General features: G+C 41.9%; 1 long non-coding RNA gene across 3 annotated transcripts in view; it reads left to right on the plus strand.

The window, feature by feature from the left end:
- The window catches only part of LOC139077327 (uncharacterized), a 91,526-nt gene that overhangs the window by 58,253 nt on the left and 14,177 nt on the right, over window positions 1-19,096 (plus strand). For 2 of the 3 annotated variants that reach the window (XR_011529729.1, XR_011529732.1), the window contains exons 4-5: window positions 10,760-10,956; window positions 14,984-15,409. This is a non-coding gene — a long non-coding RNA (uncharacterized lncRNA). Of the gene's footprint in view, window positions 1-1,383; window positions 2,690-10,759; window positions 10,957-14,983; window positions 15,410-19,096 lie in introns of those variants that run through there. The other variant, XR_011529731.1, reaches the window with a different exon arrangement.

The following is a 19,096-nucleotide window of genomic DNA, read 5'->3' on the forward strand; positions in this document are numbered from 1 at the left end:
GCTCTCTCTTCATGTCTATACTGCCCGCAGGGGTGGCAGGCTCTCATGGTTGGCAAGGAAGTCAGATGAAGGCAAGGAAACCCTGAGCTTAACTGCCACTGGAGCACTAAAGGTCCTCACTATTTGAAGGAGAATATTTGGTTAAACATTTTCCATTTATATGCCTATCTTGATAGGCCTCGTTGCTGATTGGTGGGGATTGATTTATTTGGAATATAAACAAGTGTTGATTTTTATGATTGCTGTAACGTCAATCATGCCACTGTAAGTATTGAAATTCAAATATATTCACATTAAACTTATGTAAATTTGATGCATATTTGCTTAATGCCTGTTGTTTATATATAGTATTTGAATTTTCCAATCATGCCAACAGTGTTCTTTATAGCATTTTTCCTATATCCAGGATTTCATCTGGGATCATGCATTGCATTCAGTTGTCATATCTCTTTAGCCTCCTTTCATATGGAATGGTTCTGCCTTCTTTTGTCTTTCATGACACTGACATTTTGAAGAGTACAAGCCAGTTGTTGCATAGTGCATAATACCTATTGTCTATATAATCTCCTTAATACCAAGAAAGATGCAGAGAGAGAGAGAATCTTAGTGCTCAAGGGGCCTGTGAGATTATTCCACATTGCTTAATTTTACAGATGAGAAAACTAGTCTACAAGCGAATTTAAAATTAATTTTAAAAAAGTGATCCAGCTGTCAAGTTTTCGGTAGACAGTGGCACAGAAGGAAAGTTTGGTGAGAGCTTCAGTATATTCAGAAGGCTCCATGAAGGAAGCAGGAGCCTGAAGCCTGGTAGGACTTAGAGAGAATACAAAGCACCAGGTACCTTATGAACAGGGTCCCTATCAGTGGAAGATTACATTTTCCAAAGATGGCCATAATAATAGCTCTTTCTGGGACCTAGCCACTCTCCTAACAGAGAGGATTCCATGTCACTGTCTCCTCAAATTTGGCCAAACTTGTGACTGTTTCCATAAATTGAATGCAACGAGTGACACTGAGTGGCTTCCAAGGCTAGATTAGAAAAGATCGCTCAGCTTCTGCCTTGTTCCCTTGAAATTCAGCCATCACGTTTTGAGGAAGCCCAAGCAGTCCGTGGCAAGAATCAAATCACTGGGCCCATAGGCCTGGCTGAGCTCCTTGGCAACAGCCAGGTGAGCAAGAAATCTTGAAGGTAGGTCTTCCCGCTCCCCACTCAAACAGCCTCAGCTAACACTATGGAGAAGACAGTAGCTGTTCCCACTGGTCCCTACCAAGTCATAGATTTGTGAGGAAAAAAGAAAGTGTTGTGAGAGTTTTAGGCATCTCAGTTTTGTGTGGTTTGCTGTTACACAGCTATAGATAACCAGAATGCTGTCTAACCCTCAGGCATCACATGAGGAAGAGGCAAGATACCAGGAGTGAGGCACTTAGAATCCTTTCAGATACAAAAACCAAAACAGTGTTCCAGTTCGCAGATACTGAAACTGAAGGGACCAGATAAGAAGAAGTTAAACAGAGGGCTCTTGACATCCACTGGACCTCATAAGCAAGAAACAGCAGTCACACCAGAAAGGCCACAGCTGAAAAACCCTGACTGCTGTCCAGGCTCACAGCACGGCTCCAAGGAGCTTTGCTGGATTATCCCTTTGACCGCCTGCACTCCGTCTCAGTCCTTCACACTGAAGACCACATCTCATCTTTGTCCTGCTTCTGTGGGTTATAGCGACCGTCTTCCACCCACTCTCTGCCTCACCCAGGTGCTTAACTCTGGGTAACTGAAACTGGGACCGTTGAGAATGCAAATGCTCAGCCAGAGCCTCTACACTGTAGACCCAAAGTCAACAAAAGCAGTCACAGCCATCGTGCCTCAGACCAACCCAACTCCCAGCAGCAACAAGTGTCTCTACACAAGGAACCCAAGTCCTGAGACTGACTGTCTCAGGGAAATAGGGGCTCCTCTGTGACAAAGACTTCCCGAACATGGGTTAAGATTTTCTCCCATAAGCCTATAGCGGGCCCTTGACAGCCACAGAAAGAGCTTTCAATCTTTTCTAAAATTTATTAGCAACTCTTTTTCCTTTTCCCGACTACATCAAGGGAATAGTTGAAAGACTTAATTGCAATTGATAAACTGTAATTAGGGACTTATGGTTTCCCTAGAATATAGGGCCAATAGCTACAGAATCTTATTAGAAAATTTAATTAATGAATTTTCATTACATTTTCACTTACTAGGAAGGAAACCAGAACAGTGATGGAAAGCTTTTCACAGAAATGAGAAAAGTTAGGTAAATTACCATTTTTTAAAGCCTGATTACAAAAGAAAAAACCTCTTTTAACACAATCTTGTTCAGCTAAATGAGTAAAAATATTTCTCTGCATTTTTTTTTTTAATTGCCATCCCTCTCCCTAGTTTTAAAACAAATTAAGACTGAAAAAGATATTCCAGCTTCCAGTGAAATCAGTTCCTCATAGACTGGGAAAAGTATAATCTTGATTATAAAGGGCAAATGGAACAAAGATTACTGTGGCTAAAAAACAACATTAATGTCTGATTACTCAAAGAGGGGATAATATTTCACACAGTTCTCTCTATGCTGTGACATAGACATTAAAGTCACTGTACTAAAATATATCCCCACCAATCTACCAAAATGATTGAAATTCCACAAATAAAGAGTCATTAAACCTTTTTTGCATTTAAGATCAACCTGTTAAAATATTATCCTTCCTGGAAAGAGTATTGTATCAGCTGTGATCAGTTATTAAGGTTTTATCTTGGACCCTTTGAAATAGAGAATTGTTGCGTTGGAAAGCTAAAGCACGTGTCCTGAGTGAATGAGGATGTAGGGCTGATGCAGTTTGATGTGGAAAGGAGTTTAATAGCTTTTCAGGAAAGCTGGTCTTTGTGAAATGAAATAGATGCATAAAGTTAAATTGAGGGGCCGCCCCGTGGCCAAGTGGTTAAGTTCACGTACTGCACTTTGGCGGCCCAGGGTTTCACCAGTTCAGGTCCTGGGCACAGACATCTCACCACTCATTAAGCTATGCAGAGGTGGCATCCCATATAACACAATCAGAGGCACTCACAACTAGAATACACAACTATGTTTTGGGGGGCTTTGGGGAGAAAAAGAAGAATACAAAAAAAGAAGATTGGCAAGAATTGTTAGCTCAGGTGCCGACCAAAAAAAAAAAACAAAGTTAAGTTGCAGCTCAATTTCATCATTTTCCAGGATTGCCCTTCATCTTTGGTAGTAGAACCAGAGTAAACTAGATTACAATTTCTTAAAAATAATTACTGAATTAACTGTAATGAAAGTTTACCCCCTCAATGTCTTTCCTCTTTATCTGAAAGTCCTTCTACACTTCTTTTCCTGGCAAACACTTAGTCTTTTCTCAAGATTTAGCTCCTCTGTGAAGCCTTCCATGGACCCTCAACCCCTAGAGCAATTAATTACCCCCTCCTTAATCTCACAGCATTTTGTGCATACCTGCATTATAAATACATAATCCCTGTGAGAACACGAGCTCCCAGAATTTTGGTGATGCCCAAACAGAATGGTGTCTAAAGGTTAAGAGATGAAAGAAGAATTGTGGACCTGTAATTTCTGTGCAATGGGAGAATTCTTTTCCCATTCCAGTGCAACCCATATGTTATTTTTCCTACAGAGGCTTCGGGAACATTCAGAATAGAAACAGATAGAAGGCATCAGCAATATGCAAATTGAGAAACTATTCCCAGCTAATGAATATATATTGGCAAGCATTTTGTCAAGCTTACTTAACAAAGCAAATATCCTGAGAAATAAAATTGACAGGAACCCTGTTGCATAATATCTGAACCTGTACGCTTGCAAAACAAAAACCAGAATTCTCTGAAATTGGCAACAAGTGCCTGGATACAAAGCCGCAGCCAGACCAGGCTGCAACAGGAATAGCAATCAGTAGAATTTGAGTGAGGAAGAAAAGAATCCAGAGCTGAAGAGAAATAATTCACTAATCTGTAGTAAGGTTGGATTGGAAGTTAATCCCCAAACACCATGATATAGCATTTTTACTTACTCTATTCCTCTTCATCAATCTGTCATTTAGCTATATTTAAATTAACTCAATGGTAAACTATTGTTCTTGTTCATCAATGTGAATTTAGGCATTCCCAATCTTTTGATTAACTTTACAATTACAAATAATCTCTCAAGTATTATCATAGATAGCTATCTGAATCAATTCAACCTATCCCAAAATTGCAAAGGTAATCAATGTTCTAGTGCTTAGATTGAGTCACCAGATAAGCATTTTTTCTCATAGTATTTTCCCTTAATGAGGCATATTTCTGTCTGAGTGTGCTATACACCCTCCAAGTGTGCACCCTCTCTAATTTTGTATCCTCAGTTACCAGTTCATCTAGTTACTACTCTTGACATGTAGTTGGCATTCAATAAATATTTGTTGTATGGATAAGTGAAAAAAAAGGGGGGCCATGGCTCCCATTAGCTAAAATCCCAAAGCAAAGTAGTTGACTGTTTTAATGGTTGGTGCATAATCCATCTCTCTGTTGATGATAAACGTCATACAATAAAATACTGGTACAATAATGACTTCCATTAAATGAAACTGTTCTTTGCTTGTGTCTTCCCATCACTATACTGAACAACTGGCATGAGTGCTGTCTTTTTTTTTAAACAGTGAATGGGGCTCCTATAATTTTTTAAAAAAATGTGTTCTTGCAGAGCAGATGGATCTACATGGGGTCAGCTAAAACTCCAAAATTTTATTTCCTTCCAGTTTAGCTGCGAATCATGAAAGTAGATGGCAATGAAGAGAAAGGATGTGGATTTTCAGTTCTATGTGAAAGAAATTCTTCTCCAAAGTCACATCAGGTCAAGTTTGCATAGCTTCTGATTCTGTATCTCTAGACCAAAGTGAGCCAGAAAACGCTTTTCCAAACTGAATTCAGATTGATTTGGGTTAATCTCTCAAAACTGGCGTCTGAATAGGTACTCTGAGTGTTAGATTTCAGTCAGGCTCCCTTAAGCCATAAAATACTCCTTCGTGTCGTATTCCTTCAAAATCAGAAAAGTAGATATTTTCTTTTTTGATAAAGACATATGCTAAAGTCATAATTGCTACTTGAAATGGGAAAGATGGTAGAAAAATTATTTTAATTAATACTTGGCAGATATGCACGGTTACACATATTTTTGATGAAAGTACTTGAAACTAGACGAATGTCAACACAATCAGTCGTTGTCACCATTTATATTCACACATCAAGGTAACATTGTAACTCTGGGATAAAAGAAAAGTAATAAATAGTAACAGTAAAGAAAATATTTTTATTAATTGGTAAGTTGAGTTATACACAGTAACCTCTGCTCAAATTAGAGTCAGAGGGGTGGTTCATACAAAGATGATGACCTGAAGGACTAAAATGTTAACTATCTCAATTCTCTTTAATTTTATTAAAATAGCCTCTTTTATTCCTTAAGAAAGGGTCAAGTCTTTGAAAGACCATATTTGTCATTCTCCTGTGATGCTTTTGTGCAGTGACCCTAAGTAATAAAATGGTTCTTGAGCTAGAACCAGAAGTATGCAAGTTTGTGGGAAGTCTAACTGAATTCAAACCAAGAGGCAGGAGGGCTCAGAACTGACCTGTTAGATGTAAATGGAACTCTGGCCTCCTGCCGTACCCTTTGACCCACAGAGAGGAAGATCTGGGTCCATTTTCAGATTTTAATTATAATAGTGGGCTAACTAGACTCTTTTATTATGTGGAATGGAGCCTCAGTCATTGAGTTAAGAAAAATACGGCAAATCCTAAGGATACACAAGAACCAACCCTTGAAGGTCTTCAGGATATGAGGCAGGTCTATTAACCACGTACTCCTTGCTGTCACTCTTGGCTGGTGAAGCCTACCTCTTATGAGGTCTTGCTTTGCTGGGCATATCTATTTCATCAGCCTGTTTCCTTATTTATAAATGAGCAGACTAGTTCTTACTGCATAGGGCTGTTGTAAGAATTAATGAATTAATTAATGCAAAGCACTTAGAGCAAGAATACATTGTTTTGATCCACTCATTTTTTCTCTCTCCTCAAAGTGCCTATCTTTCATTAAACCTCCCACAATGCCTTCCATCCTCACTCTCAGCTGATGACTTGCTTCATATTTCAGTGTGAATCCAAAAGCGATTAGAAGAGAATGTCCATACACTCCACCCACCACCTCAACTCAATAACCAGCATTGGTGCCCGTGTACTCTGCCTCCCCTCCTGGAGCCATGATGTCCTTCTGTGGACCTCTCCACTCCTGCATTAGGCCCGCTCCCCTCTCTTCTACACAAGGACACCACACTGTGCATGTTCTCTCTCTTTCCTGTATCATCATTTCTCTAGTGGATGAAGCTCATCGTCTAACAAACAAACTGAGTTCCTCTCTCTTTCCTGTATCATCATTTCTCTAGTGGATGATGCTCAACATCTAACAAACAAACTGATTTATTCCACCATGAAAAAATAAAACTAAAAAGACCCTCTCTTGACTCTCGCACCCACCTCTGGCTACTACCCCATTTATCTCTTTCCCTTTAGAGAAAAACTTGCAGAAAGAATTATCTATTCTGATTCCAATTCCTCTTCTCCAATACTATCTTGAAACCACTCCCATCAAGCTTTCATCCGCCCAACATTCTACCAACACTGCTGTTGTTAAAGCCATTAACAATTTCCACAGTGCCAAAGTCCACTGGTCTCCCTTGGCTGTCTGCGGTATTTGACACAGTTTATTCCCTCCTCCTTGACTCCAGGAAACTCCTAGTTTTCCATCTACCTCACTGGCTTCTCATGCTTAGTTTCATATCCTGCTTTTTCTTCATCTCCTAGATCTCTAAATAGAGACATGACCCAAGGATATTGTGTAGACCATTTTTCTTCTCTGCTTGCTTTCTCTCTAGGTGATCTCCTTCCATCTTACATGCTGGCAATTCTCAAGTATATTCCTGTAGGACAGTTTTATATCTAATAGGCACTTCAAACTTAACATATCCAAACTGAACACTGGATCTTCCTCCCATAACCTACTTCTCCCATGGTTTTCCTTGTGACAGGAAATGGCAACTTTGTCTTTCCGGTTGCTCTGTCAGCCTTGACTCCCTCTTTCTTGGAACCCCACTTCCAATCTGTCAGCAAATCCTGACAGTTCTATCTTTAAAACAGATCCGAAGCTTGCGACCCACTTCTCTCAATTTCCATGACTACAGCTCAGTCCAAGACACTACCGCCTTTTCCCCAGAATATCCACCCTGGGCCCCCAACCGTCTGCTCTCAACCGGAAACCAGTGATCTTGTTAAAAGGAAATCAGAATACGACACTCTTCTTTGTCCACACCCAGTGACTTCCCATTTCACTTTACCGTAAAAGTTCAAGTCCTTACTGTGACCTATAAACAAGGCCCGACTCAAGCTGGTCCTCCCTCCACTCATTAAGCTCCCACCTCATCTCCTGTCTCCTCTGTTCTCCTCATGATTCCCACACTCTAGTCCAGCCTTTCTGGCTGCTCAGGGCCTTAGCACTTGATATTTCTTCTGCCTAGAATGCTTGTCCCCCCAGATTTCCACGTGGCTCACTCCCTGACCTCCTTCTCGTGCTTATTCAAATATCATCTTTTCCAAGAAGTCTTCCTGGCCATTGTATTTAAAATCCTACTCTCCTCCAGCCTGCCCCCCTTTCCATTTTTCACCACTTATCACCCTTTAATATGCTATGTATTTTATTTGTTTGAAAAATTGTTTGCCTCCACCTGAGAATGGAAGTTGCATGAGAGCAGGGTTTGGTTTTATTTATCTCTACATCTCCAGTGTGGAAAAGTGCTTGGGACAAAGTAGGCACTCAAGAAATATTCACACAGGGATTGATGTGGGATAAACGGTCCATAAATATCAGCAGTAATTATTGCCTTGCTCTCAACTGACCAGTTCCGCTTCCCTGAGTAGGGTAGTTCATGGGGAAATTTGGAGAGAACGTGGGCTAAGCAAACTCCCAGAGCATCTGCCTCTGTCCTTGTGGAGCACACAGCTGCCTGCTCAAACTGCTGCCGTCACATTTAGCACAACTGAATTCCACCCCTGAGAAGGTGCTGAACTGTGTTCTCTGCTTGCTCCAATGCCTTGTCTCCAGTTCCTCACCCAGAGCTAAGACCTACCCCCGGGTGGAGATTAGAGGGAGAGTGTGAGGGCTACTGTGCTCAAAGTAAACTGCTGAATATAGAAGAGTCTGGAAGTGTCATCAGGAGGTTAACGGTTGTCTCTAGAGGAGTATTTTTTATTTTGCATATTTTGCTTGTCTGAATTTTCTGTAATAAACAGAAGCAAAAGGTTTGAAAACCTTGTTTTATAAAAATGAGAAAGAAATGTCAGATTCAGAGGTTTTTATGCCAGTAGGATGTCTCCAAATTGTCCAGAATAGGGAGTGCCCTACCCCAGGAGTGGGATCTACTGACCTAGGACAACTGTGTCCCTCGAGAGGAGCTGAAATGCATCCACCCCACATCAGTGGGCATTAGGTCCACCCGACTGGTTGCACTTGCTGTGATGCCCTGATCACCAGGCAACGCTCTGATAATTTAGTATCCCAGGAAAATTGCCTACAGGGAAAGGGTGCGCTCACCGAACACGAGCATCCATCTTCCTGATAGTTACATTTTATTCATTAAAAATTAACATATTAGTTTTTTGGATTTTGTTTTTAAGCTGATGGAATTTTTTGCACATCCTAACTGAGAACAACCTACCCTCAAAGCTATCCTCTTCAAAAATCCTATTCCAGTCTGGCTAACATGTTCGCCTTCATATACCTTTGGGTGGACGCAGGCTCTGCTGCTCACCTGATAGTGAGAGCGGATGTGAATTTCAGTTAGCAACTGTAACCAATTCTTGGGGGTCTTGCAGAAGATCCAGTATTTTGCTGAAACTATGGCAGGGAATAGAAGGGAGATTCCACTGAAAGAAGCAAATGTGCCTTATAATGACGGTGAAGTAACTAAACCTCCCTTTGGTGGATGGCTGCATGTTAAACATTTATTTCCTGCCTGCAGCTGCAAATTTTAATCTTGTCCTTCTCAGAGAGTGAACGATGTGATTTATGCCTGGCAATGTCTCTACAACTTTATTTGCATAAAAATCTCCTGGAGAGCTTATTTAAATTGGAATCCCAGGCCCCACTCTCAGACTCTCTGCTTTTGGCCAGCACCCACGGAGTGGCCCTCACTGGCCCTTGTTTGGTGCCTCTGTTCTGTGTTTCAAACCCAGCAAGGCTCAGCCCCCTCCCCTTGTTCTGCTTTCCTCAGTACAGTTCTGCTCTTCTTGCCTACTGATCTCTGGCCTATTTGTCCTGAAACTTCTCCTTTGCCCTTCCCGTCTGATGCTTGTTAATCCTCTTTCAGCGCTGAGCTCAGGTTTCTATCTTTGGTCCATCCTTACTCCTCAGAACCCATGGTCTGTGATCATCCCAGACCTGATCCTAGTGGCTGAGAAAGAGAATAGTGGTTGGGAGCCACTGCCGCAGGCAAATGTATCGACTTTCAGAGTCCAGGAAAGAAATAAAGGCCTCAGGATCTGCATATTTGGATAAGAACCCCAGGAGGTTATGACACAGCGTGTATGTGGAAGGAGAAGGTCTTTGGATCACATATGAGAAAGATTTTTAAAGGAGTAATCATTTTTCAAACTACTATAGATCATAATCCACAAGTGGGCCACCACATCAATTTAGTGGGTTTCTGCCAGCATTTAATGAAAAAATAGAATAGACTAGAGCAAAACAGAATAGATCAGAGTACATCACAGAAAATAAAATGTATTTCTTGCTAAAGACTGCACTTAAAACAAAAAGGGAAAGATCCTGGTTTAAGGGATAGACTCAGGAATCATTAGCATGAACATTTGTCATCAAATGCTGATTTTGCTTTCCATACTGGAAAAGTGGGTAACTTTTCTCTGTTTTTCTTATGACCATACACTTTCCTGGGCCAAGGGTATCTCAAGTTCGGTGTGTGCTTTGCCATTGCTATGGTGATTTTAATATTGGGTCTATTCCAGCTCAATTCCCCCACAAACATGGCCTTCCTTATTTTCTAGGCTTAATTTGAGATTTAATTAGACAATGTTACAGACTCTTCTTCATTTAAATAGTATTTATTCAAAGATTATCTTGCAGGCTTTCCAATTTAATTCCTTAATAGAACAGTGGAGAGAAATAGAAATCTGCAAGACTAATTTTAACTGTTCATCAAATCATTCAGGAAGGATTTGTAGGTGAGCAAACAGCCCAGATAACCTGTGTTTCTTATCTTGGCAATGGGGCTGCAGACAAGGGGAGAGAATGACAATGTACTCTGGGTAGCTAGGTAGCTGGTGGCTGGTCCCCCAGGTGTCTCCATTCATTCTCTACCATGAGTGTGGCTCATATATGTAGGTATATAATTATATAATTATATGGTTATCTATAGACAGACCAATATAACTGATTTCTTGTCATCTTTCTTTGAGACCAATACTTTGTGGCTTCCTACCTCTAAGCAACCTTGAGGCACATTGTAACATACAAGGAAAAGGTTGATACCTCACAGAAAAAAAGAAGCCAATTGAATTTCAAATCTGAGGGGTTCTTGCTTAAGCAGTTTAGTAAATTCAAAAATGTTAAAAGCAAATCTTTATGGAGGTAGAGAAGGGATTTCTAAATTCCAAATGTCCCTTCTTTAACAGATCAATGTCCAGTGGCCTTGACCTTAGAGCCTCAGGTCGGGGAAGGCCCGTGAGATAAGACGTGGATGTGAGGAGCCTGAACTTTTCAACACTGTCAGGTCTGTGAAAAGAAGAAATGAATAGCAAGTAGGTCCAGGAGCACTTTCTCCTCATCTGGAGCCCAAGCCTTGAGCGACTGAGAGTAAAGGAATGCTAAGGTAGATATTGAGGCATCCACAATCCTGGGGCTCAGGGCTGCCTTCCGGCAAGAAGCCTGAAGAAGGTTACAGGTTTCTTGGGAGCCCTGGCCCTCTGCCTGGCTCCACACCCAACATGACATTGGAATGATTGAGCAGAGGGAGCCGACTGGACCGGCGAGCCTGGGGCAGTGCTCCTGGCTCCCTGCTGGCCTCACCTTGCCTGCAGAGATGCCTGTATGCCCCGCTGCAGGGATGGGAAGTGCTGGCAGAGCCAGGCACCAGCGGGATGAGGAGGCTCCTAGGCTCCTATGAGAGGGGTCTTCATGATGGGGCAGGTGGCTGGGACCACAGACGCCAAGGACGGGCACCAGGACATGACCTGAGAAGGCCGTGTGGCACTGGTCACATCACAGTGATTACCGGTTAAGGGTGCAGGTCAGAAGAGCCATACTATAGCAGAGACCAGCAGGCCCCAGAGGATACCTACCGCAGGAACCCAGTACCTCATACAACTCTTAGGAAGGAGAAGGTATGTAGAGCAGCACCCTGGAAGGCTGAGAACTTACCCGGAAAGACCAAGTCATCCAAAATATATGATTTATGCCAGTCCTGATAGGAAACCGCACTTGGACTATTCTGATTGCTGAACTAAAAGGAGATTGTTTAAACCCGAAAGACAGAAACTTCATAGCAAGTTAATTAGCAAGTTTCTCTGGTACCTAGTGAAGGTGGAGGCTTATAGAAAATTAATTACATCTTCGTACGTATGAGTATAGTCTGAGTTATTTGTAATTCTGTTATATTGGCTGAGAAAACACACATGAAACCCCAAAGAAAGTTCTTTCTTTCAGTTTTGATTGATTGCAAACTCCATTTCGTCAGGGAGGCAGAGGGCTAGGTGGGCCTGGTCTACCTAAGTCACCACGCTCCACGCCCATGAGCTCAGCATCACTGTCCACCCTTTAAGGTGATGTCTTGCGGGTATCCCTCTCACCCCACAGCAAATCACTCTCCAGGACCTCTTCATCTTCCCCAACTCCTAGTGACTGAACAATAAGGAAATGCATTCTCTTCCATAGCTTTAATCCAGAGGCTTCAGGCTTGTTTGATTCAGTGGCTCAGCAATGCCACTAAGGCCCTGGTTCTGTTTTGTTCCATCCCTCTGGTCTGTTATCATTGGGGTCGTCCTAACTCTTATGATGGTAGAAGACTACTGAGGAAGCTCCAAGAGTCACACACAGACATGACAAGGTCCTGAGGAAGTGACATCATTTCTTCCTGTGTTTTCTGTCAACCTGCAAAAAACAGAAACCAGTCCAAGAGACAAAGCATTTATTTGGGATCAAATAGTTGCAATTTGGGAAGCACAGATTCAGGTAGAAACTCAAGTGGTGTGCCAATGACACGGTGAAAGAGGAGAGTTTTTATGGGGAAAGGAAGGGGCTAATCATGCAAAAGAAAGGAAGGAGGGAAAGTCATCTTTTATAGGTGTCGATAAGCTGGGTTCTTCTTTAGCTGTACATGGCTGGTTACCAATTCTGTCTTCAGAAGCAGAGCCCATGATCATCAGTCTTCATGGTCCGGGTGGCTGTTTCCCCGTTAGCTTTACAAACAGTTGTTTACAAGACAACTGTTCTGGCCCAGGTCAAACAGTCCAAGGGTTCATGGAGTAAGATGTGCAGGCACTTCCTCTGAAATGGCTGCTCTGACTCTATTTTAAAATGGCTCTGCTAAAGTCAACTTTGACACTCCCAAAAGCCCTCCTCAGACTTCTCCTGAGTCTCATTAGTGGAATTCAGTCACCAGCCTATTCCTAGCCAAATGCTGACAAAGGTGATTGAATTACAAAGATGAAATTAAATGAATTAACTACAATGAAATTGGTAATTTGAGATCAACAACAAATATTCACTACTCCTTCCCCATTTTTCTGGTTCCAGCAATGGATGATTAATTGATTCTTATCCTTTGAAGTCTCGGGTATATGTTGTGTGGGAGAGAGTTCCCCTAACCTCTTCTGAAACCTTCAAGCTGTTGGCATCACACCATGCTCTGTGCTGAAGCTTCTAGTGTATACTACAGGGAGGGAGGGGCTTCAGGTCCTGAGGGAAGAGCAGGGTAGGAACTCCAGTGAAGAGATCTGACTCCAGGCAGCAGCTCACCATATTTTTCTTTTTCTCTTGGTATAATACTGTTTTAAAAAGAAAGAAGGAGACATCTCTGTGTGGGAGCTAATCTTCCACCTAACTTTCGAAGCTTATTGTGCCAAAAGAGTATCCGCCTCCTTGTCTGGGTTCACATCACAGAGCTGTCTCCTCCTTACTTCCACTCACTTTACCACTTCAGCTTCAGGTTTGGAATTTTCCTTAACAGCTTGACTGAAACTGGTTGGTGATAGGATCACACTGTCACACTAACTGCTAATTACTTACCAGAGTAGAAAATGCCAAGGTTCAAACGATGGGCAGAGAAGTGGCAACTGTGTGCAAATGAGGACCACAGAGATCAGCTCAGAAGGAGGGAGGAGTACAGTGCCCTGCCTGCAGTCTGTACAGTTCCCAAGTGCCCATGAAAGGATGACTGGATAAAGAAGATGTGGTATATACACACAATGGAATACTACTCAGCCATAAAAAAGGATGAAATCGTGCCATTTGCAAGAACATGGATGGACGCTGAGGACATTATGCTAAAATAAGTCAGACAGAAAAACACAAGTACTGTATGACTTCACTCATATGTGGAAGATGAACAAACAAACAAACAAACACATAGATAAAGAGAACAGATTGGCGCTTACCAGAGGGGAAGGGAGTGGGGGAAGGGCAAAAGGGGTAAAGGGACATAAATGTAAGGTGATGGATGGAAACTAGACTATTGGTGGTAAACATGATGCAGTCTATACAGAGGCTGAAATATAATGATGTACTCCTGAAATTTACACAATGTCCTAAGCCCCAGTCCAGGTGGGGCTTGCCTTAGTTCTCACTGGTAGTTCAACTCTAATAATCTGGAGTCGAATAGGAAATGACTTTCATTTTACTTGCACAGAGTATGGTTCACTTTGTTCCTACAAAGCTCCAAATATAGCCCTTAACATTCAACTATTTTTATAATTCCGATTACATAGGTACAAAATATTAGTCCTATTAGACCATTCATATGTTAATTTAATGATCAGAGGAGAACACTCAGAAAAATTGTTTTCTCCAGTTAAAAATGCGAAAACTGTACTTTACTGAAAAATTATAAACTACAAAAACACACCAAGAATAAAATAGCAGTAACGCCAACACCACCACTGCAAACAGTCTGCTTTGTCTTAGTCTGATGATTTTTCTGTATGTGTGAAATTTTTGTATGCACATACCCACACAGACTTATACACACAAACATATACGTGTGTGCGTGTTTGTGTATGTGCAATTGGGAACACACTACATACCATTTTGTAAATTGCTCTTTTCACTTAAAAGTATAACACGAACATTTTCCCACTTCATTATTTTTCTAAAGCAAGTATTTTGGTCTTTTCTTAATAACTCTTAATCATCCTGATGAACACATTGTGTTGGGGGGATCTGCAGGGAGCGCTGGAGAGAACAGAGACGATCTTGCCCACCTTCCTTGCTCACAGATGAGGATATTGACCCAGGCAGACTCCATGACTTGTGTCAGGTACACACAGAAATTGGTGAAAATAACAGACTAGAGCCTAGACCTGTAGGCTGCTAATTTCCATTCTAACAAACTGTTTTATGTGACACCTCTCATTTCTCAAGTTTTCTGAGTTTTTATACAAAATTAGAATCACTCATCTACAGTCAGCAACAGTTATAAGACATTTTGATTGCCCAGAAAAGCATCCTTTGATTGGAGTCTGAAAGAGGATTTCTCTTCACAAGTTTTTCTTTGGGGGAGCATTTTGGCCCAATACGGTTTTCTAATACCCCTGGGGTCACTGGAAATTCAATGTACAACGCCGGCCCCTTTCTGACAGACTACATCATCTTTTTTTTTTTCTCATCTCTCTTTCTTCCCCCAGGCCTGTCCTGCTGCCCCAGGACTAGATGGGAAGCACAACAACATATACAAATAATCCTCCTGTGAACAGGGACACAAGTGAGAATGACACCTTTAGAGAGCCCGAGGTGAAGTCTGTGTCCATGTCTACCAGAATTTGGCCTATAATCTTGACCTCATCATGAAGAGCTGCAACCATCTGACCTAATGTTACTCAGTAATCTTCCTGTCAGAATAATACGTGATGAGTATTTTCATTTTGTTATCATGGTTGTGATCCTGATTCCCTGAGGCTGGATGACTACCTGGGTGGGAGCATTACTCACTTAACAAATACATATGGGAGTTTCCCGGTTGTCAGGCATGAAGGAAGCACTGGGGCACCGGACAAACATGGTGCCCACCTTCAAGGAGTTACAGTCCAGTGTGGACGCCCATATCTAAACAGGTGAGTACAACAGAGTGTCAGAAAGATCATGCATGACTGGAGTGCATAGAATGTGCTATGGCAGCGCTAGGGGGAATCCTTTACTCAAATTGGAGAGGGGAGGGCAGTTAGGGAAAGCTTCCCAGAGGATGGTTTCTAGGCTGAGAATGGAAGGATGAAAAGGAGTTGGCCAGAGAAGAAAGCTAGAGTTGGAGCTGTGGGGGAGACATTACAGTGGAGGGAAGGGCATGTGCAAACTCAGAGTTTCTTGTTCTTAATGAAAACACTGAGTACTGCTTTTGTGTTTACAAATGTTCACCGCAGCCTACCCTGCTCCCACCCACTTAAACTCAGAAGGAAACATAGAGTGCTGTCAGTTAGCAGGCATTCAACTGAACAGAAGTTCATTTCTGTATGTTTTACTAATAGCATTCCGAATAAGCTTAGCTGTACATCGACATTTAGACACCACTAACTTGAGAGGTTTTCCCCCCATAAAACAATTTTATTCAGATAGCTAAATGCTGTTTTAAAAGAAAATTCCAGCAGTTACTTTGATCTACGGTACTGCAGAGTTGTCCCATGGTATAGAGGGATACTTGGCACAGGGCTTTTTGTTTTCTCTTATATCTCATTTAGATTTTTATCTTCTCTCTTTCCATCAGAATGTTAGCTGTCCCTTCTCACTGATGTTTGTGTCCCTCCCAACAGCACTCCTCTTCTTCAATCAGATGTGGGCTTGCAAACCATCTAGCCATGTTTGTTGAAAGTGCATACAATATAAAAGCATGTCATCTTTGAGTGAGGAACTCTCCTCTGAGTAATATACTTCTGCCTTTGGACATGAACTTTGGGAGCATTTATGATTTCTTCTATTCCCAGTCATTTTTTGCTCCTTTTCAGTTGTGTTCTAAAGAGGAAAGTGTGTTCTGAATATTGTCTACCTCATGTCTAATTCTTGTTCTGTGGGCCTGTAAACACTCAATGGGGATGCAAGTACCAAGGTACAGCCATGATAGGTCAGAGTTGTAGGTGGGGTGACCAGAAACCATATGATCCATTGAGTAAGGGTGGTTTACAGGGGGAGGCCAGAGAGGGCAGAAAAGCCAGAGGTCAGTTCTGGAGAAGGCTTCACAGGCATCATACCCAAGGGGTAAGAGAAAAGCTACAAACCAAGTAGACAAGAGACATGTAACTACTCATCACTTTTTTGTTGTGATTATGTTGTGTAGCAAACAACCCCCAAACTCAGTGGTTACAATAATAAACCTTTATTTCTACACCACATGTCTGTTGGGCCAACTGTGGCTCTGCTTAGCTTGGCTGGACTTGTCTGGGCTTGTCCAGACTTACTCTAGGGTTTAGGTCCACGTGGAATAGGCTGAAAGAGCAGTCATTAACTAGGGCAGGTGATTCCGGCAGAGGACAGGAGGACAAGGGGAGAAGCAGAAACAGGCGATGTCTCTACTCAGAACTTGTACCTGTCCTCTCCTCCACATGGCCCAGTCCAGAGGCAACTGGTAGAGCAGTCTCCTTGGTGAACAAGGCTGGGAAGGAGGAACTGCAAACAGAGAATACATTCTACCACAATAATTGATAAGAGAAGAAACTCGTTGGGAAAAGCAGAGGTGGTGGAAGCTTAACATTTCAGGATACTGACAAACAAATGGCAAGCAGTAGCATATTGGAGCATGTGAGGAAACCATTTGGTGTAAACCTAATTTGGCCTGACCTTGTTTTTTCCAAAAGGGCCTCATTATATATCTGCTTTATGCATTTGCTATGTCCCAAAGACGAGAACAAATGTCCTTAAGATAAAGATGCATCTTCCCCCACATTGGCATTTCCTCAAGGATAAGCATCTCTCTCTAGACTAGGGATTGATTACCACGTTCACCCTGTGACCACCCAGCTCCAGACAATAGACCTGCTACCCGCTTGTGTGAATAGCTGTGTTGTGCCAGTGAGGCAATCTCATGACTGTTGTAAAAGGGACATTCCTATCATATGTGATGTATACTCTTTGTTCCAGAAGGGTATATAACCACTCTGTACACTCCACTTCTTTGGTGCCCTTCCTTCCTTGGGGAAGGAGGGCCCCAGTCTAGGCTAGTACTCAGATATAGCTCATAATAAACTCAACCCAATTTTGACTTACAGATTGGTTATGGATTATTTCATCAACAATATGAAAGTACAGTCAAGAGGGCACCAGCAAGCTCTGGTCAACAGGGGCCTCTCTTATTTGGCCTGGTCACATGAGTGGCCTGATAGCTGGGCAGGACACCAGGCTCTATGGGGGGCTGTGAGTCTGAGAGGGATGGTCAGCCCCGTCCAGCGCCTCCACTCTTCCGAAAGCTTATCTTACAGCTATGGGGCTTGCTTCTCCCCTTTCACCACTCAGCAAACTTTTTTTCATCTTTACTGGGAATTGATGCAATTCTTCTCTGGCTGATTGCGCAAATAAAAATCTACCAGCTGGACCACAATTAGATTTAATTGGGTACTTTAACAACAACAAAAAATGTTCAACTTACCTATTAACTGTTCAGTGATTCTAGTCTCAGTCTGTGTTATTCTGTTCACACCTCTTTCCTGAAATTATAGTTGTTATTTTGAAATCTCATCAGTAACTCTCTACCATGGTCACTAATTAAACATTTCCAGCTGTGAAGGAGATGCTATTGTCTCTGGCACCTTGACTTGAAAACTGAGCTGCTGCATTCATGTCTATCGGGTTGCCAAAGATGGGCACCTGTGGACTGCCTCTCCCTTCCTCCTCCTGTCTGGTCCTGCCACCACCTGGCATTTGCCACCTCTCACCCAGACGACTGGACTAGCCTATTGGGAGCTTCCTAACCAGTCACTACACTCCACTCCATCACTACATTGTGTGCTTTATTTTTTATTTTAATTTTTATTTTGACATAATTTTAGATTCACAGAAAAGTACAAAGAATTCTGGAATACCTTTCACCCAGATTCCCCAAATATTAACATTTTGTCATATTTGCTTTTTCATTCTCTCTCACTCTATAGATAGATAGATACACACATCCCCCGTATACGTGCGGTTGCCATCCACATTACATACACATCCATATGCATGTGTGCATATATCTATATTTCTGAACCTGTTGACAGTTCCAGATATATGTCGTTTTACCCCTAAATGCTTCAGTGTACACTTCCCATAAAAGAACATTCTCATATATAACCACAATACAATTATCAAAATCTAGAATTACATTGAAACAGTACCATTTTCTAATATATGGACTTTATTCAGATTTTGTCAATTATCCCAATAATGTCCTTATAGCTAAAAAAAATAAATAAAAAATTCCAAATCACCTGTTGCATTCAGTTGTCACGTTTATTCAGTTTACATTGGAATCATTTCTCAGTCTTTCTTTATCTTTCACGATAGTAGTACTTTGAAGAACACAAGCCAGTTATTACACAGACTACCCCTCATTTGAAGTTTGTCTGATGCTTTCTTACTATTAACATCACTCTTTTTTTTTTTTTAAAGATTTTATTTTTTTTCCTTTTTCTCCCCAAGGCCCCCCAGTACATAGTTGTATATTCTTCGTTGTGGGTCCTTCTAGTTGCGGCATGTGGGACGCCGCCCCAGCATGGCCCGATGAGCAGTGCCATGTCCGCGCCCAGGACTCGAACCAACGAAACACTGGGCCGCCTGCAGCG

The sequence above is a fragment of the Equus przewalskii genome, chromosome 1, assembly GCF_037783145.1.
Source record: "Equus przewalskii isolate Varuska chromosome 1, EquPr2, whole genome shotgun sequence".
NCBI classification, from domain to species: domain Eukaryota; kingdom Metazoa; phylum Chordata; class Mammalia; order Perissodactyla; family Equidae; genus Equus; species Equus przewalskii.